This window comes from Balaenoptera ricei, chromosome 20 (assembly GCF_028023285.1).
Source record: "Balaenoptera ricei isolate mBalRic1 chromosome 20, mBalRic1.hap2, whole genome shotgun sequence".
In the NCBI taxonomy this organism is placed as follows: Eukaryota; Metazoa; Chordata; class Mammalia; order Artiodactyla; family Balaenopteridae; genus Balaenoptera; species Balaenoptera ricei.
Window position 1 is genome coordinate 42604415 of NC_082658.1, and position 23197 is coordinate 42627611.

Sequence of the window (23197 nt, forward strand, 5' to 3'; positions counted from 1 at the left end):
TGTCGCAGCCTCTCTTGTTGCAGAGCACAGGCTCCAGACGCACAGGCTCAGTAGTTGTGGCTCACGGGCCCAGTTGCTCCGCGGCATGTGGGATCTTCCCAGACCAGGGCTCGAACCCGTGTCCCCTGCATTGGCAGACAGATTCTCAACCACTGTGCCACCAGGGAAGCCCTGCAATGATTTTCATGAGCAAGACAAACACACCTTTGGGATGGAGGAACACAGTCTTCTCTTGGGTAGTTTCAAGGCAGTGTGAACAAAATCCTGCAGTGTAGCAAGTTATTATCCTGTCTTCATTCTAGAAAGGCAGATTGTAGAAAGTATCTCCTTTAGTTGCTCAGGCTTGAGTGGGAATTTTCTGAGGACCACGTTTCACTCTTCTTCCAATAAGCCTTGTGCATTTCTAAGGTCCATGAAGAAGAGCTAATCAGTGATGTGCCTTGACATTTGACTGTTAGCATTGTTGGGAATAAATCTCAATACACAGAAAGCTCTTTAGAACAATTCTTCAGCTCTTCTAATACTCCACAAGTTGGGTCAATAGAATTGCTTCCATTTTAAATAACAAAAAAGCTAGGCATATTTTCTGTCCATTGTCACCAAATATAACTGGGAGAGAACTTTGGTTTATGGGTTAAAACATGTCCACTGGAGTCACTGGACCCTATGTCTATTTCCATAGAAAGAGAGACGAAAGATGGACAAGGTTCTTGGATTTCTATTTCTGATGTCAAGTTTCTCCTTTGAGTACATTTAAAACTATAGACTTTAGAACCTGGAATCTTGGATATCATTCATTCATTCATCATAAAGAAATTTCTGGAGACATCTGGTTAATGAGACAGACTGACTGACATGGGCTTGCTTGTCAACAAATTCATAGAAAATCTGGATTAAGTGGAACAAAAAAATTTTTTTCCCCAAATACATTGTTAAGCTTGTAAGAAATAAATAAAGAGAAGGGTTCAAAGCTAGAGTAGCAAGTAGGCACCGAGAGCATGATGCTTGACCAGGGTCTCAGATTCAGAGATAGGTTTTAGGTGCTGGAGAGGCTAAGTTTCAATATTAAGTGAAGGCATAGAAGAGAAACTCTGAGGATAAGGAGAGGTGAGGAAGTGGGGTGAATTCTAAGGGCTCCCCTGTACACGAATGGCAACTGGAAAGCTGCTCACCAGCCCAGGGAATTTACAAGGAATCTTAATACCCACCTGGGACTCTGGATGGAAGAATAGACACTCATGAGAAATTGTAAACCAAAGCCTGTGTCATATGTCAGTGTGGAGTTTGAATTTATAATATCCAGGTGGGGCAGTGTAAGAACCAGTTGAAACCAGTAAAACCACTAGGGCCCTACAAGAGGCATATGTGAGACTTCACAAAAGATAATTCCTGCTGAAGAAGAGCCCATGATAAAAACTTACAAATTACACAAGGAACCAAAGCAACATGAGGGAGAGTTAACAGAGACAGTAAGTGGGAGCATTTGTATCCACAAAACTATCGATAATAGAACATTCTGAAAAGATTATAAAATGCGTGTGTTTAAAATATTTAAAGAGGTAAAAGGCTAAGAATGGGATACTAAAAAGGAATCAGGATATCTGAAAATGTTGAATTTTTAAAAATGAAAAATATAGGTCATTGAAACCAAAAACTTAATGGATTGGCTAGATGATAGAACAGCTACAAATGAATAGAAAATCAGTGATATTAAATATGGATCTAAGGAAGTCACCCAAAATGAAACATGGATAAGTAAAGAGATGTATGTTATGGAAGGAGGTTAAGAGACATGAAATATAGAATGAGAAGGTCCAACATACTCTTAATAGAGATTCTAAAAGAGAGTCTAGAGAAAATGTAGAAATGGCAATATTTAAAGAGATGCTGGCTTCCAAATTTGAAAAAAAGATATGAGTCCTTAGGTTAAAGGAGTATCCTGAGTCCCATGCAGGATAAATAAAAGCAACTATACACTTAGGCACATCAGCATAATGAAGCTGCAAAAATAATACAGACCAAAACAAAACAGAACACAAAAATGTTTAAAGCTACCAGAGATAAATACAAACACATTTCCTATACAGGAATGTCAGTTAGACTGAAACAAGACCTCTCATCAGCCACCAAAGGTACCAGAACACAGTGGAAATAATCTTCAAAGAGCAAAGGAAGAATAACCATTGGTGTAGAAATTTATACCCAGCTGAAGTATTATTTGAGAGAGATGGCAAAATAATGATATTTTCAGGCAAAGACAGAGTTTATCGTCACAAACCCTCACTGAAAGGACTACTAAAGGATGCACTTCAAGAAGAAGAGAATTGAGTCCAGATAGAAGGAGTGGTATTGCAAGAAGCAATATGAGCAAAAATAAAGTATACATGTAAGCATACTGCTATATCTAAATAATCATCGGCTATAAAATTTTTTAAAACAGTAATCTGAGTGAGTTTAAAAATAGAATGAAACTAAAATAGCAAGGTACAGGATTTAGGAAGAACAAGTTAAAGTATTCTAAAGTTTTTCTATTGGGGGAGATACTGGTTAACTTTATAGTCAGTAAGACAAGAATTTATGTTAAAATTTTAAAGGTTCCTACCAAAAGAATGGAAATAAAATGCAAAACTTCCAAACCAAACAAAATACAGTCAATTTGGTAGAATGCAAAAAAAGAAAAGATCAAAAGAAAACACAAAACAAAATGGTAGAAATAAGTTCACAAATATCGGTAATCACAATGACTCTAATTGGATGAAACTTAAAATTTCTGAACACACACTTGATGCCAGGCACTGTTCTATGCACTGGGGATAGGAAAATAGATAAACTACAGCTTCTGTCTTCAAGAAGCTCACAGTCTAGTGGGTGGGGGTGTGGGGACAAATGAAGCAATAATAACAATGGACTAAGTGTTATGATAAAGGGGAACACAGAGTGCTGTGGGGCTAAAAGGAGGGGCACCTAACTCAGCCTGTAGGGAGAGGGTTGGCGAAGACTTCCTGAAGATGGTGACCCTTCAGCTGCATCCTGAAGGATGAGTAAGAAGGCACAGGGGATAGGAGGGGTGCACCAGGCAAAGGTAACAGCATGGGCCAAGGCACAGAAGTGTGAGAGAACATGGCACGTTCTGGTCCAACCTTCTTTTGTTATGGATGAGGAAACTGAACCTCAACGTAAGAAGACTATCCCAAGGTCACCCAGCTGATCAGTAACAGAACCAGGATTTGGACCCAAGACTCCCACCTCCTCGTACACCGCCTTTCTACTGTACCATGGTGTCTTAGATGTGTAGCAGGAGGGTTGGGGACTGCATGTCACTGAGACGCCAGCCGACTTTGAAAAAGAGCTGCCTTTGGGGGTAGGTGCTGGCTATGTCTCTGGCCTATCCTGGGCTGGGGCAGAGCCAGGAACTTGGCAGTTTCCAGAGCTGAGCAGCCCAACTCACCCCAAGGAAGCCATGGCACCGATGCCCAGTTTAATCATTAACTCCAAGTTCACAGGGCTGGAGCTGGAATGCACGGGACCTCGGGAGCAGTCCGGGTCTCCAGGGAGCTAAGGAAAGATGGCTCTTGAGATGGGAAGGGACCCAAGTTTAGAATGGGGTCTTTTGTTCCTGATTGGGTCTATACCCTGGGCTCAGGAATAAGGGCTCTTGCTGTTCCTTTCAATTTTGTTGGAGTTTACCCATCATGTTGTTAGCTTGATTTCAGGATCCCTGTCAATGTTCACAGTATATCATACTTGCCTCTGCCTCAGCCCTTACCCTGCATGGTAAGTCTTTACTCATCCATCTACCCCAATAAACTGTGACCTCCTGGAGGGGAGGACTCAGTCTTTTATCTCAGCACCCTCGGTGCCTGGCACAGCCTGGCACGTGGTAGGTGCTCATTAAATGTTTGCTGACTGGTTGAATAAATGAGACCCTAACTCTGCATAAAGGTATTCCAAAGCACATGCCTTTTTTTTTTTTTTTTTAATTAAAAGAAATGAAGAGTGATTTTGCATAAAGAGTTCAACAGAGGTTCACGAACATCTCTTGAGATGTTCTGTGGTGTCTTAAAACATCATAGAGCCAAGATGAGGTCCACTGGTCTAAACGGGATGGAATGTTCTTAAGGAGATGAGTCTTCTCTTTCTCCCTGAGTGTTTGGATGACAGCAGGGCATATTGAAGGTTGCTTGGGCACGCATGGGAGAGGGGTGCTCTTCAAGCATGAGGTGACATTTTATTGAGGAAACAAAAGCCCCATAGAGGGCAAATTCCACCAGCATAATAAAGCTAACTGCTGCTTATAATTTCTGAAAGCCTGCAGCCTGCAGTTGAAAAGACTGTTGGTAGTAGCATTACCAAACCTTGAGAACACAACTTTAAAGAGAACAGAAGATTCCACAGAAGAAAACTTCCACTGGAGGGTGAGGTGCAGGTGTTGGCAAAATTTTTGTTTCTTTCTGGTGAATCTGATTTTCCTGATCTGCAAAGTAGAGGCACTTATCTCTTCTTCACAGGCACTTGTCCAGATTAAATGGAATAATGGCAAAAGGGCCTTGGTACCTAGAAGACGCTCAGTCATGGTGCAGACATTTTCTCTCTCTCTCTCTCTCTCAAGAATCCTGAACCTATACAGAAACAGAGATGTGGAAATAAATTCTGCTCTTACGGCCATGTGACTGGTACCCAGGGACTCAGCAGCCCCGTCTGGAAGGGACAGAGTCACTCTGCTGACTCCTGGCTTCCAGTGCAAATGTTTGCTGGTAGTGTTGTATAGTCAGCCCTGGAGGATGCTGGGAGAAGAAACGTTCCTTGTAGGAATAGTCACTCCCCTGGAAAAGCCAGCTTGCCCGGTTGGAGTTGAGCCAGAAAAGCTGAGTCTCACCCTAGCAAATTCTCTATCACTCCAAGGTCCTGGATACTCTGGGAAGACTGCCCAACGTCAGGGAGCCTCCTTCTGTACCAGCCTCTTGGTCCTTGCTGGTTGGTGGCATACAATCCAACCAGTTTGCATGTACCTCTTTCCACCACCTGTAAGTTCTCAGAGATCTGTAAGTTCTTTAGAATTCTAGCACTCAGTGATTGTTACGTGAGTTAATTCAGGAAAGACCCAGGCTTGGATTCCTCCAGCTTCCCACCTGCCCTGGGTCCCAGCACCATCTGGAGCAAGTCACTGAGCTGCCCTGTTCACCTGATTTCTTTCCCCTTGGCCTTTCCATTTCTCTCCCTTGCCCCAAGGAACTGATATGAAATGAGAAGTAAACTGCCAAAGGAGACCCTCTCCTGGGGCAAATTTCCTGTCTTGGCTTACGGGCACAGAGACCCTGAGTGGGGAGGCCAGTGCCGGGCACTCTTCTAGAACCAGCCCTGGGGTAACAGATGCAGGGAGCATCCACCCTTTCATGGCAGGGCGGGGGTGGTTAAAAAGAGGAGGAGGAAAAAGAAAGACTGCGTAGGAGACCCCAAGGCTGCCCCTATTCCTCCAACCCTGCCCCATCCCGAAACTGTCAGTCTCCACCGAGTCTCAGCAAGAGAGAGAGAGAGAGAAAGAGTGAGAGAGAGACAGAGAGACAGAGAGAAAGTGGGGGTGGGGGAGAAAGAGACGGAGGGGGGAAATCAAAGAAAATTGCAAAAGTCAATGGCCTGGAACAAGAGGCAGCCTCAGCAACTGCAGTGTGACTTTGATTCCCCTATCATAACCCTGAATTAAAAATTCAGGCAATTATCTGCATGGCTTCCTTCTGATTAGAACGAGCCGGAGCCTCATTAATGCATCGGCACAGAGGAAAGCCATTAGGGTCTGTGAAATGGAATGTTTCTCTGAGAACAGGTTCCGCTTGATGTAGAATACCCAGCAAAAAGAAATTTCACACATTTTTGAGCTCAGAGTCACAGGACGGCAGGCACCCTGCTTCGGGGCTGCAGACCCCGCCACGGTCATCCCCTCTCAGCTGGCTCTGGGTGAAAGCCACCTTTGTTTCCCAGCCTCTCTCTGGTACCTCCATCTGCTGGAGTTGTGTGGAGGGAGGGTGAGGGAGTTGAGGGGCCAGAAGGGACTTCCTGGCCGTCCTAAGACACCAAGTCAGCCTGGATGCCTGATCTCAAAGTCCTCAAGCCACGAGGAGCACCGGAACTTTGGGGGAATTCACTGCCCTCCTTTGCTAGAAGAACCAGAAGCAAGCTTGTCGGGGACAGAGAAGGTCCGAGACTCCAGAAAAGATCAGAGTATCTGCATGACCCCAAGAGTCTTGGTGCTTTCCTGACCCATGTAGTTACTTGGGCATCCCAAGGTGGCCCAAGCAGGATCTGGTGAAGCTGAGGCAGCCGTGGGGGCTTGTTGCTTAGAAACGGGTGAAGGGTTGGAGGTAAGGAGGGCACCCTTTATTCATCTTTTATTCTGTGAGCCCAGAGCTTCCAGAGATGCAAATCTACCACCCCGTGCCTAAGGGGGTGAACATCCACACGATATCTGGCATTCGGAAGTTCTCGTGCACCCCTCTTTGGGATTTCTAGGGTGCAGCTTTCTTCTTCAAATGACTGTGTATCGCTCACAGGGGAACCCAAGAGCAGTTTTCCAAAATAAGCACCCTTGCAGTCCTGGTAAGTTCACCTCTTGGGCTTGACCCTACTTCATCTAGATTTTCCTCAAGCCAGTGGATGGCGCTTGGGTTCCCTCAATTCAGACAGCTCCACATTCCTCTAATACAGTGATTCTGGGGACACCAAACATTGATCCTTGGGATAAGTCACATAAATAATCTCTTTAGGAGAAAAGCCAATCTGACATGGTGAGAACTGGAAACCATGAAAAAGTTTTTGTAGGAAGAGAACTAGTTACAGTCAATAGGGTGCCAACCAGGAAAGCGTTATCCTTCAGTGTTTGAGCAAAGCCACATTCTTCTCCTGGCACACCTGTTGCCTATTCAGTGTTAAAAACCAGGGCCAAGTGTCTGCAAAGCTGTAAACACAGCCAGACCATAATCAGAATAATGGAGTCAATGTGTAGCTGACACAATTTGTACCAATGGCGCCCCCTACTGGACAGCAGCAACCCTAGGCATCCTAGGCAACCCTAGTGGTCATTCAGGTTTTCAGAATGTTTCCAGTCCCGTCCCACGTTGGAAGGGACATTCCTGGTCACCAGGGAGTTTTTCTGCAGCATGTTTTCAATACTGCAGACAGTTTTATGGATGAAGGCTCCTAGAGGTTACTTCACCCTCTAACACAAACAAGATGCTTGGTGATTCAACCATGTTCTTTGTGGGTTCTGAGGGTCCGATTTTTCTAACACTTTACTCTCTCTGGACCAACACTCACCAGAGTCAAATGCAGTTGAGAATGACTTGTGACTACAGATGATCCCTGTGTAAAGGGCTGACCTAAAGGCACCTGGAGTCTTGGGTGGGTGGAGGTTATCTCTCAAGCTTCACCGGCTGGTATGAGAGTAAAAGGGGCCGGCCAAAGGTCAGGAATGTGGGCCTTCTGGAGAGGGAAGCCACCCCACCAGCTCCACAGCTGAGCTCTTCTTTCTGCTGTTGGAAAGGATCAAATCTCAGCCTTTGTACCTTAGCCCTATCCACTGCATTCCTCAATATTTTAAACATAGACTCTCTCCTTAGTCAGACTATCCCTTTCTTCCCAAGATAACCCAGTTTCTACCTTTGCACCTTGTCACTCCTTATTCGTTCAACAAATATTTTTTGGACAACTCTTATGTGCCAGACATTGTTCTAGGAAGGGGAGCTATAGCACTGAACACTGTGGAGCAGACATTCTCGTTGGGGAAACAATTATAGAAAGACAAGTGTGTGTTAGCGGTGTAAGTGCCACGAATAAGCCAAGCTGGGAGAGGGGGATAGAGGGGGGGAAGCTACTTTTTTGGGTGGAGCGGGTCTCTAAAAAGCCCTTCGGAAAAGCTTCGTGCTCCATCCACCCTGGTGAGGATCTATCTGTTTTCTCTCCTTCAAAACTGGGATTGCCTCTTCCATAAAACCTCCCCAGTTCACTTTCCCTCTCCAGTGACGTTCCCTTCAGCACATCTCTGCTCAAGCTTCTTCATCCTTAGAAAGATGTTCAGTTATATCTTGGATTATCATCTCCTGGAGAATAAGGGTCCTGGTCCTGTCTTCTATTTCTCTGCTTTGCTACCAGAGCAGGAGGGTGGGGGAGGCGGGGAGGAGACAAGCATGTCTACTATGTGCTAGAAACAGTCACACATTCCTTCATCTAATCCCCGTGAAACTCCTGCAGACTCTGGCTTATTGTCCCCATTTTATAAGCAAGTAAAGTGAGGCTTCATTTATCCAAGGGCACACAACCACTGAGTGGGGGAACTGGGGTCTGAACCCTGATCTATCTAGCATCGTGGTCTGTACTATTCCCACCCTGGAGCCTAGAGTGAGTATTTGCGAAGTGTCGTCAGTGAGTGATGAGTACAGGGAAGGGATGAGCTTTGTTTCTTGGCGAATGGCGGTGCGAAAGAAGTGAGGAAACTCCCCCTGTCTGCTGGAGATCCTTCCTTTGCTGCCTTATAACCAGGTAACCACAGGCACCTCACTTCCCCTTCCAGGGGCGCATAACCCTTCTCTGTAAATTGAGGTTAGACCACACGACCTCCCAGGTCCTTTCCAGCTCTGACATTCTAAGGAACATCATCTTCTGCAAGGAATGGGAGAGGATGGAGGGCGGGGAGAAGTCAAGTGACTTTACTGCATCGAATCTGATTTTTTTAGCAGACAGAGAATGAGATACAACAGTTTGTTCATTCAATTAAAATTCAATATATCCTGAATACCTACTACGTGCCAGACCCTGGCGTGCGCTGAGGATACAGAACTAAACTTTTAAAACATTGCCCTTACCTTGGCATATATGTAAAGGGAAAGACAAATAGGACACGAAATTATCACAATGATAATAATGGCTAACATGGCATCCACCCTTGGCCAGAAATTGTTCTGAGCACTTGAAACCTTTGGACTCATTTTAATCTTCCCAACCATCTACGAGGTGAGTACTATTATTATTCCTACTTTACAAGTGAGTAAACCGAGGCACAGAGAGGGGTGTATGCCAAAGAAGTACCGTGAACATTAATAATACACAAGTAGTGCTTATTTACGGGGCCTGAGACGTCAGGATGAGGACAGGCCGCTATGGTGCGGTATCAACACTGGTTTGTCCACCTGATATCGCAGTAATTCCTTGCTTGACCCTGTGCCGCCTGGAATCAGCCACACACGTCCGGTTGGAGGGAAGGGCTTTTCTGGAGTGAGCAGAGAAGGCTTTAGTTTTTGAAACTCAAAATCCGTGGCTATGAAGTAACTCAGGACATGGAATAAACCGGGTGAGTTAGAGCCAGTTTCCTGCCTGCCGGGAAGAGGAGAGGGGGAGGGGGAAAGAGGCAGGTACGGACCCCCTGAGAAGCGGAGCGCTAGCCCCTGTGCCCACCTGAGCCAGATACCCAGCGGGTCCTAGGGATCGGGCCCCGGACCAGGAGGGGCTGGTGTGCAAGTCAGATGTGCCTGATGGCCCCTGTGCAGGCGTTCCCTGGGCGCTGACGTGGCGGGAGCAACGGTGCCCTGGGCTCGAGAGCAGCTGGAAGAAGAAGTCTTAGCCCTGCAAGGGTCCCTCTGGCCAGCACAGTGTACAGAGCAGAACGAATGTCTGTCTTCCTAGGAGAAGCATGGAAGGAAAAAGAGGGTAGCTGGACCCAGAGCCCCCTCGAGTGGGAACCGGGGGAAACGCTGCCCCAGGAACAAGTGAGGAATGGATGTCTCATGGCTGCTGAAAAGAGGCAGCGGGGTATAGAGGCCAGGATGGGGGCTCCCCGAGGGCAGGGGGCTCTGTTTGCTTTGCTTACTGCTCCATCCTGAGGGCCTGGGTCAGGTAACAACGATCCATAAACATTCGTTAAACGGATGACCTTAGGTGGGCTGCCTCTAAAATCAGTCTGTTGGGTTTCAAACCTCAGCTCTGCCTTTTACTAGTTATGCCATCCTTGTGTAAGACTCTTCCGCTCTCTGTGCCTCATGTGTAAAATGGGGATAAAAATAGTGCAGATCAACGCTGATCTGACATAAACAGAGAGAATGCATCTGAAGCACTTAGTGTCTAGTGTAGCATGAGGGCTCAAGGAGTATTTGCTCTCAGTGACAGATGCCACTGCCCCACCCTTGCCCTGAACCTTAGCACCCCACCCTCACCCCCAATGCCACCCTGAACTTATACACAACCTTGAAGAAAAGAGTAGGACTCCAGAATTGGCTAAGATCAAGTTCCCACTACCACAGTACAATGGAGACTTCTAATACTCCTAATGGAAATGAAGCTAAGTGCTTAAAAAAAAGTTATTTTTCTTGCACAATGAATTTTGTAGCCTGATAATCATATTCAAGAAGAATGCAAGCCTGTGAAAGTCAGGTGTCCCTCGGAGAGCCCTGCTAGCATCTCAATTAAACAGCTTTCTCCCTCGCAGGTATGTCTACTCACAGAGCAACCTACCTCTCACCATACTCGTCTTTCTAGAAAAAGCACGGTCCTCCAGGGGAGTTATCGTCTGCAAGTGCTGCTAACAGAACTAACTTTAAGGCAAAGAGGTCAAGTCTAGGAAACAGAACTCTGTCCTTCCCCCCCCAAAAGAGCGCTGAACTTTCCTGAAGAAATTCAGTACCAAGGGTTTTATTTCTTGTTAAGATATGCTCTCCTGGGCTTCTCTGGTGGTGCAGTGGTTAAGAATCCACCTGCCAATGCAGGGGACACGGGTTCCAGCCCTGATCTGGGAAGATTCCACATGCTGCGGAGCAACTAAGCCCGTGTGCCACAACTACTGAGCCTGCGCTCTAGAGCCCGTGAGCCACAACTACTGAGCCCGGGTGCCACAACTACTGAAGCCCGCGCGCATAGAGCCCGTGCTCCGCAACAAGAGAAGCCACCGCAATGAGAAGCCTGAGCACCGCAACGAAGAGTAGCCTCCGCTCGCCACAACTAGAGAAAGTCTGCGCACGGCAACGAAGACCCAACGCAGCCAAAAATAAATTAATTAAATAAAAAAGATATGCTCTCCTGAAGGTGAGTGATAGATGTTATCATTAATGTTTTATTTTAAAAAAAACCTATCTGTATTTACCTGGCTTCACACTTATCTAACTGCCAATAGGTGACTAACTGTCCTATTTGCCCAGATTGTATGAGTTTTAACACTGAAAGCTTCATATCCCAGGAAACCCTCTCAGTCCCAGACAAACAAAAATTCTCTAAATGTCCCAGATAATCCCTAAATGCCAATGACGAATCAGGTGGACTTGTCAGCCCAAGGGAGTGTCTGCAGATTTTTGTTTTTTTTTTAAATGGGCAAGGAAATTTACTCGTTTCAAGTCAGAAGAGCTCACCTCACAGAGGAAAAACAAAACTGATCCCCTGGGGGCACTTTCCACTCTGCTGAGTATTGGCAAGCCTGGTCCTGGAGATCCTGCAAAGGAAGATGCAGCCTGCCTGACTTGACGTTGAGGAAATGGGAGGGCAGAGAGAAGACTGTTTCAAATGGGGACACCGGACAAGGCTGCAAAGCCTCAACTTGGCATCCTTCCCATAAAGTCCCTCGTTTTTGGTCAGGCTCTCGACCCCTCAATGAATCCCAGCCACTGCGCAGGACAGTTCCCACATCTCCGAGTCACTGTCAAGCCTGTCTGCCTGTGCAGAGCCCTGTGGTTTGTCCACATGCAAGAGTAACCCAGGCATGGCAGTTCCCCTCAGGACACATAGAGTGGCTGCCCCAAGCCTCTGTGTGCGTCCCTTTCCCTCAGACCAAGTGTCTTTTGCTGTTTTTCTGGTGTCCTCAGACCTGATGGAATTGGTCCACTGCATGCAGATCAAGTTTCTGGTCACAGAGAACATGGCACAGCCTATTTTTGCACCTTGTGGGTGAGTGTAAGGGCCCATCAGGATTGTGGATGTTTGGCTCCGAGGTTGGATTCCTGAGGCTGCAGTGCTCGTTCTATGGGTCAGGGTGTCTCATGAAATTGCAGTCAAGATGTTGGCAGCGCTGCATCATCTGAAGGCTTGACCAGGGCCGGAGGGTCTGCTTTCAAGACAGCTCACCATGTGGCTGTTGGCTAGAGGTCTAAGTTCCTCACCATAACATCTCTTCATAGGGCTGCCTGGCATAATTAGCTTCCCCCGAAGTGAGTGATCCAAGAGAGAGGAAGCAAGGGGGAAGCCACAGTGCCTTTTAAGACCCAATCATGCACTATCATTTCCTCCATATTCTATTTGTTAGAAGAAAGTCACGAAGTGCAGCCTCACTCAAGGGGAGGGGAATTAGGGAGGGAAGAGTATCAAAGGATTTGTGTACATAGTTAAAAACCACTGTTTCCCCAAACATTAAAGGGCTGGACCATGGACGAATTCCCACAAAAGTTGGTTCTGGTAGTAACATAGTAGGAAAAGCACAGGCTTCAAGTCAAATCTGAGTTTGATACAAGGCTTTGCTTCTTTCCAGTTTGTGGGATCTGGGGCAAAATTATCATCTCTAAACCCTTAGTTTCTTTATCTGTAAAATGAAGATAACAATAGTAATTCTTTCACTGAGTTACTATAATAATTAAATGAGATGACCTATGAAGGGACAGATCCAAATTGTACAGGGCACCATGCTTTTATAAATTGACAGGGCCCTCTTAAGAAAAGAGAGTGCAAAACTACAATTAGAAGTTAGGTACAAAATGAACATTTATGTAGAATTAGAAATGACCAAAAAACCCCACAATTTAAAAGCTGATAAATACCACAGATATCACAAAACCCAGAAAAAAATGACAATTAAATTTAGCTACTTAAACATACCTCTTTAAAATACCTTCTTTCGTTGTTAGTGTATAGGAATGCAAGAGATTTCTGTGTATTAATTTTGTATCATGATCATGCAGCTCAATATCAAAAAAACAAACAACCCAATCCAATAAATGGGCCGAAGACCTAAATAGACATTTCTCCAAAGAAGACATACAGATGTCCAACAAACACATGAAAAGATGCTCAACATCACTAATTATTATAGAAATGCAAATCAAAACTACAATGAGGTACTACCACACACTGGTCAGAATGGCCATCATTAAATAATCTACAAACAATAAATGCTGGAGAGGGTGTGGAGAAAAGGGAACCCTCTTGCACTGTTGGTAGGAATGTAAATTGATACAGCCACTATGGAGAACAGTATGGAGGTTCCTTAAAAAACTAAAAATAGAACTACCATATGACCCAGCAATCCCACACCTGCACATATACCCAGAGAAAACCATAATTCAAAAAGACACATGCATCCCAATGTTCATTGCAGCACTATTTACAATAGCCAGGACATGGAAGCAACCTAAATGTCCATCAACAGAGGAACGGATAAAGAAGATGTGGTACATATATATAATGGGATATTACTCAGCAATAAAAAATAACAAAATATTGCCATTTGCAGCAACGTGTACGGACTTAGAGATTGTCATACTGAGTAAAGTAAGTCAGACACAGAAAGACAAATATCATGATATTGCTTATATGTGGAATCTAAAAAAAGGGGTATAAGTGAACTTATTTACAAAACAGAAATAGAGTCACAGATGTAAAAAACAAACTTATGGTTACCAGGGGAAAAGGGGGCGAGGGATAAATTGGGAGATTGGGATTGACATATACACACTACCATATATAAAATAGATAACTAATGAGGACCTACTGTATAGCACAGGGAACTCTACTCAATACTCTGCATGGCCCATATGGGAAAATAATCTAAAAAAAAAAAAAAAGAGTGGATACATGTATATGTATAACTGATTCACTTTGCTGTACAGTAGAAACTAACACAACACTGTAAAGCAATTATACTCCAATAAAATTAATTTTTTTAAAAGACCTGTCTTTCCTACATTTTGACTGCACGTTTTTTGATCACTCCTCAGCATGACAAAGATTTTGTAATATTTTATATAGTCAGAAGACAATGATAATTCAGTCTTTCCTTAGCATGGCTGATTAAAATTTGGTTTTTATTATTGAGAGTTTATTATTCAGCTTCACAACCCATTGTTTGTAACATCATGCACTTCTTCAGGGTTGTTGTCAAATTTGGAAAACTTCTATCACGTTTCTTCTACAGAGGAGCTCAGGGCATTTCAAAGTGTCCTGTGTAGTGAATTGATGGCACCCATTACCCAGGGCCATTAGAGGGGTCTGCACAAGGGAGGGCCTTAAAGCTTCAGCTTCCCTGTAAATCTTCCCCTAGAAGCAGGTATGCGTGTAGCAGGAAGACTGGCATGTACTAGGTGCTCAGGAAATGGGAGAAGCGTGGAGACAACCCTCATCTTCCCTCTCCATTGCTCCAGGCAGTCAGGGATTTCTCATCCTTGATTTCATCTTCCTCCTTCTCCAGTAGACCCTCCAGGGACCTTCAGAAGGCAGGGACGAAAATACACCCCTTGTTATGATGCAGTGGAAAGGACACTGGACTCAGAATGAAAAGACCTGGGTTTGAGTCCTGACTTTGTCACTTACCAGCTGTGTGACTTTCGCAAATTACCCAACCTCTCTGTGTCTCAGTTTCCTCATCTCTGATATGGGCATCGCTATGCCAGCCTCATGGGTTGTTGTAGAGATTAACGGCAGGATATAAGTAAAGGGGCTTTGTAAATTGTAAGCAATTTTACTAATATAAAGTGTTTTATTTTGATGTCTGGAAGTTACTGAGGAACCAGTTTGGACACTACCCAATCTCTATGAGCATCTTGAATTCTTTGTTCTCTGTGGCCTAATGGAATTGGAAATTCAAATTGGACTTTAATCAAACTTGGCATAAAGACCAGGATAACAAAATAGTCCACTCTTTCCACAGAAAGGTATTGGGTCCCAGCTATTGCCATAATTTGTGCTAGAGATGAGAATTCAAAGATAGACAAGACACAATCCTGGCCATTTGTAGATGGGCAGATGGAATCCCGCACGGACATCTGCAGTTTACAGCCTCGGCCTCCCTGTGTCTCAGTGCCTCCTTCTGCCAAGGGACGTGGCTAAATGCCTGAGAACGGTGTGGAAACAAATGGGTGAAAGCCTGCATATCACGGAGAATCCTTGCGCAGGTGTCCGGCAGAGCCATTAGAGGGTTGCATGAAGCCCCGCCGAGACTGACTGTTCTCCTTGGAGAATTTTCAAGAAGCTTTGAAGTGCCGCCAGGGCAAGGGAGGCTGCCCTATCCTGGAGGTGCATTCACTTGTAATTTACTCCTCCACGTGGGCTCTGGAGCTCCAGTCTCAAAAATACATCACCCACGCAGCCCTACCCTGTGTAAAGGAAGATGGAGAGAGGAAGGGGGGCCAGGGGAGAGGAATCCCTAAATTAAGGAGGTCCCTGGGAGTGACTGGCCTACAGACACGACTGAGTCCCCCGAGTTTCTCTCCTTGACGCATAAATACTTCCAACTAAGATCACAGACGCCCTTGCCATAAAATCAATGAAACCACAAGGGAAAATGACCTCCCGCTTGACTGCACCAGAGATATCTTAAATGGAGTCATTTCCCCTCCCGCAGAAGCAAGTGTGCTGGGGCTCAGGAACTGATATCCAGTCTCTGCTGTGGAGAATTTGAGGTGAAGAGGAAATCAGGTGGGTTGGGTGCTTGTCTATCTTGTTTTACTTGCTACGTTTTGTGATGGCTTCTGAGCAACCTCTGCTGCAACGGGGAACTTTTTCCTGGAGTCAGACCTGGGTCCAAGCTCCAGCTTCTCTAATTACTGGCTGGGTGTCTTTGGGCAAAGTAGAATCTCATCCCAGTTTCCTTACCTAGTAAAAAGAGGATGATATTGTAAGGTCTGACTGCCCTACAAGAGAGGTGACAAGATCAAGAGGTCTGTCTATGCAAATGCTTTGTAAACCATAAAGCTCTTGATAAATAACAGGTTTTATTATTAAAAGATAAAAACACCAATCCTGCTAGTGTACCTGATAGAACTTCTTACACTGCAAGTGACAGAGAACCTAACTCGAACTGGTTTCAACCACATGGAGCTATTTCTCAACTTTCGTAACTGAAAAGGTCTGAGGTAGGATTGATTCAGGTGAAGATTAGATTCTAACAATGTCACCAAGGGCCAGCTCCTCCCCATCTCCCACAGTGACCACAAGCCTCACATCTTAAGATGCCATCCAGAGGAAGGGAGGTCCTCTTTCCAGTAACTTCTGTTGAAGAGAGATGGAGAGAGAAGAGTGAGGGGCTCTTCTCTTTCCAGACTTAGCATAGGTATCGCATTTCATTGGCTCTCTTTATATAGCCAGGGGATAAGACACACTGGCTGAAGAGGACCAAGGCCCATCTCTAGATGTGGGGGGCAGGATCATGATGCCAACCAAACCACATTTGAAGGAGGTTTTTTTCTTTTTTTCTTTTTTTTAACATCTTTATTCGAGTATAATTGCTTTATGAAGGAGTTATTTTATCAGAAGAAAAGTGAGTGGATACTGAGTTGCAAAAACAACATCTATCCAGTACAGTGCACCCCCTTTAACTACTCAATATCCACTCTCACCTATATCCCCATAAATATACCTTCAAAAATACCCACTCTCTACATAAACACGGGCAACTCTTTTCCCAAAATGACAAGCCACAGTTTTACCCAGTCTGGTTCTCTGGAATAGAACCTCGTAAATGGAGCTCTTTTGGTCACATGTGGTCCAGTGAGGCTAAATGGTAAATTTAATCACTGTTATGCACTCAGTAAACTGTAATGGAGAGAGACAGGGTAATTGCAGTTAAAAACTCTCATTTGGAAAAGAAAAGAACAGGAAACAACTCTCAATGGTCATCTGTCCATACATAGTACATGTCATATTCTGCCAGAAACTACATGGACGACCTGCTCCAGCAGCAGGTATATATCTTCCCCAGTTCTGCCCTCTGGAAGGCTCTCCTTTGCCCTTTGCCCTCTGTGGCTCCTGCTTATCTCTTCCGTGAATTGTCCTTCATGGACCATATGACATGTACATCATGGAGGATGCCTCTTCTGGGGGCTGCACTGTTTTAGCAGCTCTCTTCCTGTGATGTGAGTTTGGGGGCCTGGAGATAACTCTCACAGACCATTGTAGGCCAGGTTTGAGGTTTCTCTGGCAAAATGATGCCCTTAAAAAGTTAACAGTCTGAAAACGATAAGACAGTGATGAAAGAAATTAAAGATGACATAAACAGATGGAAAGATATACTGTGTTCTTGGATTAGAAGACTCAATATTGTTAAAATGACCGTACTACCCAAGGCAATCTATAGATTCAATGCAATCCCTATCAAATTACCAATGGCATTTTTCACAGAACTAGAACAAAAAATTTTTAAATTTGTATGGAAACACAAAATACCCCCAATAGCCAAAGCAAAGCAATCTTGAGAAAGAAGAATGGAGCTGGAGGAATCAGGCTCCCTGACTTCAGGCTATACTACAAAGCTACAGTCATCAAAACAGTATGGTTGGGCTTCCCTGGTGGCACAGTGGTTGAGAATCTGCCTGCCAATGCAGGGGACACGGGTTCGAGCCCTGGTCTGGGAAGATCCCATATGCCACGGAGCAACTGGGCCCGTGAGCCACAATTACTGAGCCTGCACGTCTGGAGCCTGTGCTCCACAACAAGAGAGGCCGCGATAGTGAGAGGCCCGTGCACTGTGATGAAGAGTGGCCCCCGCTTGCCACAACTAGAGAAAGCCCTCACACAGAAATGAAGACCCAACACAGCCATAAAAAAATAAATAAATAAAAGCTTTATAAAAACAGTATGGTACCGGCACAAAAACAGACATATTGATCAATGGAACAGGATAGAAAGCCCAGAAATAAACCCACACACTTATGGTCAATTTATCTATGACAAAGGAAGCAAGAATATACAATGGAGACAAGACAGTCTTTTCAACAAGTGGTACTGGGAACACTGGACAGCTACACTTAAAAGAATGAAATTAGAACATTCTCTAACACCATATACAAAAATAAACTCAAAATGGATTAAAGACCTAAATGTAATACCAGATACCATAAAACTCCTAGAGGAAAACAGAACACTCTTTGACATAAATCGCAGCAATATTTCCTAGAGTAATGGAAATAAAAACAAAAATAAAGAAATTGGACCTAATTAAACTTAAAAGCCTTTGCACAGCAAAGGAAACCATTAACAAAATGAAAAGACAACCTACAGAATTGAACAAAATATTTACAAATCATGTTACTAACAAGGGATTTAAATTTCCAAAATGTACAAATAGCTCATACAGCTCAATATCAAACAAACAAACAAACAAACCCAACCCAATCAAAAAATGGGCAGAAGATTTAAATAGACATTTCTCCAAAGAAGACATACAGATGACCAACAGGCACATGAAAAGATGCTCAACATTGCTAATTATTACAGAAATGCAAATCAAAACTACAATGAGATATCACTTCACACCAGTCAGAATGGCCATCATCAAAAGTCTACAAATAATAAATGCTGGATAGGGTGTGGAGAAAAGGGAATCCTCCTACACTGTTGGTGGGAATGTAAATTGGTGCAGCCACTATGGAGAACAGTATGAAGTTTCCTTAAAAAACTAAAAATAGAGTAACCATATGATCCAGCAATCCCACTCCTAGGCATATATATCTGGAGAAAAACATAATTTGGAAAGATACATGCACCCCAGTACTCACTGCAGCACTATTACAATAGCCAAGAATGGAAGCAACCTAAGTATCCATCAACAGATAAGTGGATAAAGAAGATGTGGTATATATACACAATGGAATATTACTCAGCCATAAAAAAGAATGAAATAATGACATTTGCAGCAACATGGATGGACCTAGAGATCAACATACTAAGTGAAGTAAACCAGAGAAAGACAAATATCATATGATATCACTTATATGTGGAATCTAAAAAAATGATACAAATGAACTTACTTACAAAACAGAAAGAGACTCACAGACATAGAAAACAAACTTATGGTTACCAAAGGGAAAGGGGCGGGGGAGGGATAAATTAGGAGTTTGGGATTAACAGATACAAACTACTATATATAAAATAAACAACAAGTATCTACTGTATAGCACAGGGAACTATATTCAATATCTTGTAATGACCTAAAAAGGAAAAGAATCTACAAAAGAATATATATGTCTAACTGAATCACTTTTTTGTACACCTGAAACTAGCACAACATTGTAAATCAACTATATTTCAATAAAAATTCTTTTAAAAAGTGAATGGGATTCCGGTTTATTTGCTTTTGGCTAATGCCATGGATAGTAGCGACAGTCAGAGATATTCCCTCTTTTACTTGTGGGTGGATTAATCTGATCTTTCTTGGAAGATCTTGCTGAAGAGGTTATCAGCGCACTCCAAAATTTGAAATTTTCTTACAGTATTCTTAATGTTGAAGCCTCAGGAAGCACACAGTCTGAATCTCAAGGCTTAATAGGCAACAGGTTACATAGTAACCAGCTGTTTACTATGACATAAAAAAGAATTACTAAATTCTCTTATCAACTCTTTCCCTTCACCCAAATATCTCCCTGCAGCCTTGCAATATCCCACTTCTGGCATTAGATTCTGTGTCAGTTAGAAATCTTTTTGTTGAAGCTCAAACCAACTTAAGCAGAAAAGAAATTTGAAGGAGACTGGGAATCACGGCTGGGAAACCTCAGCAGTGACCCCCTCGGAGGAGCTGCCCAGTCAGTGCCGGCCACGGTGGAGATGGTGCTGCAGCCATTCCCTGCTTATTTGCTCTCTGCTGAAAATTCCAATCCCAGGGAAAAAACATCAGATCGGTCAAGCTTGAGTCACCTGCTCACCTCATAGCTAGGAGTAGGTAGGACCCACCAAACTACGCTTGGTGCAGAAGAGATGATTCCAATAAAGGAAACTAGGGTGATGTTAGGGAAGAGAAGTGACGCAGAACAGTCCAAATCCAACAAGCTCCCCTTGTACCTAGCAACGTCAATCATATGGCACTGCATCTGTTATTCCAATTTAGTCATAACTGTTGGATCAAAATGAGAACAAGTTGGACAGAGGCTTAGAGGAAATCAAATGGCAGTTAGGTGAATGTCAAGGACCATGGCTGCTCCCAACCAACACTTCTCCTTTGATGTCATCTTCAGGGACAAAATTCTACGTTGGATCTGAGTTACTGTGGTAAGACTCAGGCTCTCAGGGGTTAAAATGTAACAAAAAAAATTTGCTTTGATTGATGTTTATTTGTTTTTTCAGATGTTTGTATCTAAGGGACAAATACAAATGTATTTAGCTGTCAGCATATAATTATGCTCTCAGAAGCTAGTGATTCACTCTCTTACTTATTCACTCATTTAACAAATCACTTACTAGATATTTACTGGGCAGTTTCTTAGTCCTGGGCACTGTCTAGGAGCTAAGGAGATACAAACATGGATGATATAATCTCTGTCCTCAGAGGCTTAATATACGTGTGGTGATACAAGTAGTAGAAATACTTCAGTTTACTTGGAAGGAATGGTTCAATGTGAAGGCTCTTAAGTCAGACATGGGAAAGTGCAGCATTCGGTTTAAATTCCGGCCATGTGATCTTGGGCAAGTTACTTAAGCTCTCCAAACCTCAGTTTTCTCATCTCTATAATGGGGATAATAATAGTTCCTAATTCAAAGGGTTGCTATTCTCACATTGATTAATACATTCAATGTAATTCCAATCAAAATTCCAGCCAGCATTTTAAAATGGAAATTGATAAGCAGAATGAGTCTGAAATATATATGGAATACAAAGAGCCAAGAATAGCTAAGACAATCTTGAAGAAGAACAGAGCAGGAAGGATCACACTACCATATAACATGCCCGATTGTAAATCTACAGTAACTCAGACAGTGTGGTATTTTGGCCCAAGGATAGACAAATAGACTAATATAATAAAATAGTCTAAAACCAGACCAACACATATAGGTCACTTAATTTATTAATTTATGACAAAGATAATACCGCAGAGCAGTGGGGAGAGGATTTTATTTTTTAGTAACAATATTTGTTCTTTTGTATCTTCATTCCTTCTTAAGGCTGAATAATATTCCATTGTGCGTAATACCACATTTTGTTTATCCATTCATCTGTTGATGGACATTGGGTTGTTTCCACCTTTTGGGTATTATGAATAATGCTGCTTTGAACTTCAGTGTACAAATACCTGTTCAAGTTCCAGCTTTCAATTCTTTTGAGTATATACTCTGAAGTGGCCTTGCTGGATCATATGCTAATTTTATGTTTAATTTTTTGAGGAACTGCCATTCATTTTCCACAGTAGCTACACCATTTCACATTCCCATCAGCATTGCACAAGGTTTACAATTTCTCCATATCCTTGCCAACACTTATCTTCTAGCTTTGTTTGTTTTTGTTTTTGATTATGGCCATCTTAATGGGTATAACCCATTTTTTAAAATTTACTTTTCGTACTGCTAAATGAGTGTCTCACTTTGGTTCATCATGGTCACTGGTCACTATTTATACTATGACATTTAACAATTAACATTTAATGCGTGGGGACTTCCCTGGTGGCGCAGTGGTTAGAATCCGCCTGCCAATGCAGGGGACACGGGTTCGAGCCCTGGTCCGGGAAGATCCCACATGTCACGGAGCAACTAAGCCCGTGCACCACAACTACTGAGCCTGAGCTCTAGAGCCCGTGAGCCACTACTACTGAGCCAGTGCACCACAACTACTGAAGCCCGTGTGCCTAGAGCCCGTGCTCTGCAACAAGAGAAGCCACCGCAATGAGAAGCCCGCGCACCGCAGCGAAGAGTAGCCCCTGCTCGCTGCACCTAGAGAAAGCGAGTGCACAGCAACGAAGACCCAACACAGCCAAAATAAATAAATAAATAAATAAATAAATAAATAAATAAATTACTGCTAATTAAAAAAAAAATTTAACCGGTGCATGTCATAGGCACTGAACTGAGTTCTTTAATTTATTATCTTATCTAATCCCCACAACAATTCTTTAGCAAAGTTTTAATTGAAATATAACATACATAGAGGAAACTGAACAAATCATAAATGTACAGATTGGTGAACTTTTACAAAGTGAATACAGCTATGTAACCAGCACCTAGATCAAAAGCTAAAATATTACCAGCATCCCAGGAATCCCCTTGGTGCCCTCTCCCAGTTTTATCCAGTCCCCTACTATCCACCCACACCAATAGAAAGCAATGATAACGAATATATTGACTTTTAAAAACCCATAGATTAGTTTTGCCTGTTTTTGAAATTTTTATAAAGGGAATCATAGAATATAAAATCTTTTGTGTATTGCTTCTTTTACTAAGTATGTGTTTAAGAGGTTCATTCATGTTTCACACATAACAATAGTTCATTTATTCTCTGTTAATGTAAAACAATAAAACAGCTAGTTATTTTACCAGCAAAACAGGTTTATTCAGGAGCAGCAAAGAATTGCAATTTGGGACATGTAACTATGGCAAACCACATGCAAGTCCAATAAAGCAGAGGAAACTCTTTTATAGAGGAAAGGGGGGAAGCTGGGAGGGGCTGTTATAAACAAAAAGTCCATTGGAGGAAACTGGGAGTTCAAAGTATAATGGCTTTTCATTGGCTGGGCTGTGACAATCTCTCATTGGCAGAGCTGTTGCCAGTCAAGGAGAAAATCTTTCCTTCTCCTGCTGGTGGTAGTAAATTAGTGTCAACTTCCTGCTGAAGATGCAAAATACACCCCTTCCTGTTGGGATCTGTATTGACGTGGAGAGGTATGTAGGTGAAGCCTCCCCTTCTGGCTTCCTGACTCCATTTTTGTGAGGTTTCCCTTTATTAATTTTCACATTTCATTGCTAAACAGTAAACAGTATTCCATTTTATGACTATGCCACAGTTTATTTATCTATTCTACTGTTGAGGGATATTTTGGTAGTTTCCCATTTTAGTCTATTACTAATAGTTCTGCTGTGAGCATTCTTTTGGCAAATATCTTTTGATGAACATCATCAAAAGAACATATATACACAATTCTCCTGGGTATTTACCCAGGAGTGAAATTGCTAAGTCAAAGGATATGCATATGCTTAGCTTTAGTGGCTATTTACAAAGGGGTTGATAAGTATACGTAACCACCACAGACTATGAGAGCCTGAGAAACTC

The 23197-nt window shown here is 43.2% G+C and overlaps 1 protein-coding gene and 1 long non-coding RNA gene across 5 annotated transcripts in view; one reads left to right on the forward strand and one right to left on the reverse strand.

The window, feature by feature from the left end:
• Positions 1 to 23197, reverse strand: part of HNF1B (HNF1 homeobox B) — a 115802-nt gene that overhangs the window by 87883 nt on the left and 4722 nt on the right. The gene's annotated exons all lie outside the window — the stretch shown is intronic.
• LOC132355716 (uncharacterized) lies at positions 5890 to 11060 on the forward strand. Its single transcript, XR_009499683.1, has 2 exons — positions 5890 to 9000; positions 10469 to 11060. It is a non-coding gene; the product is annotated as an uncharacterized LOC132355716 (long non-coding RNA).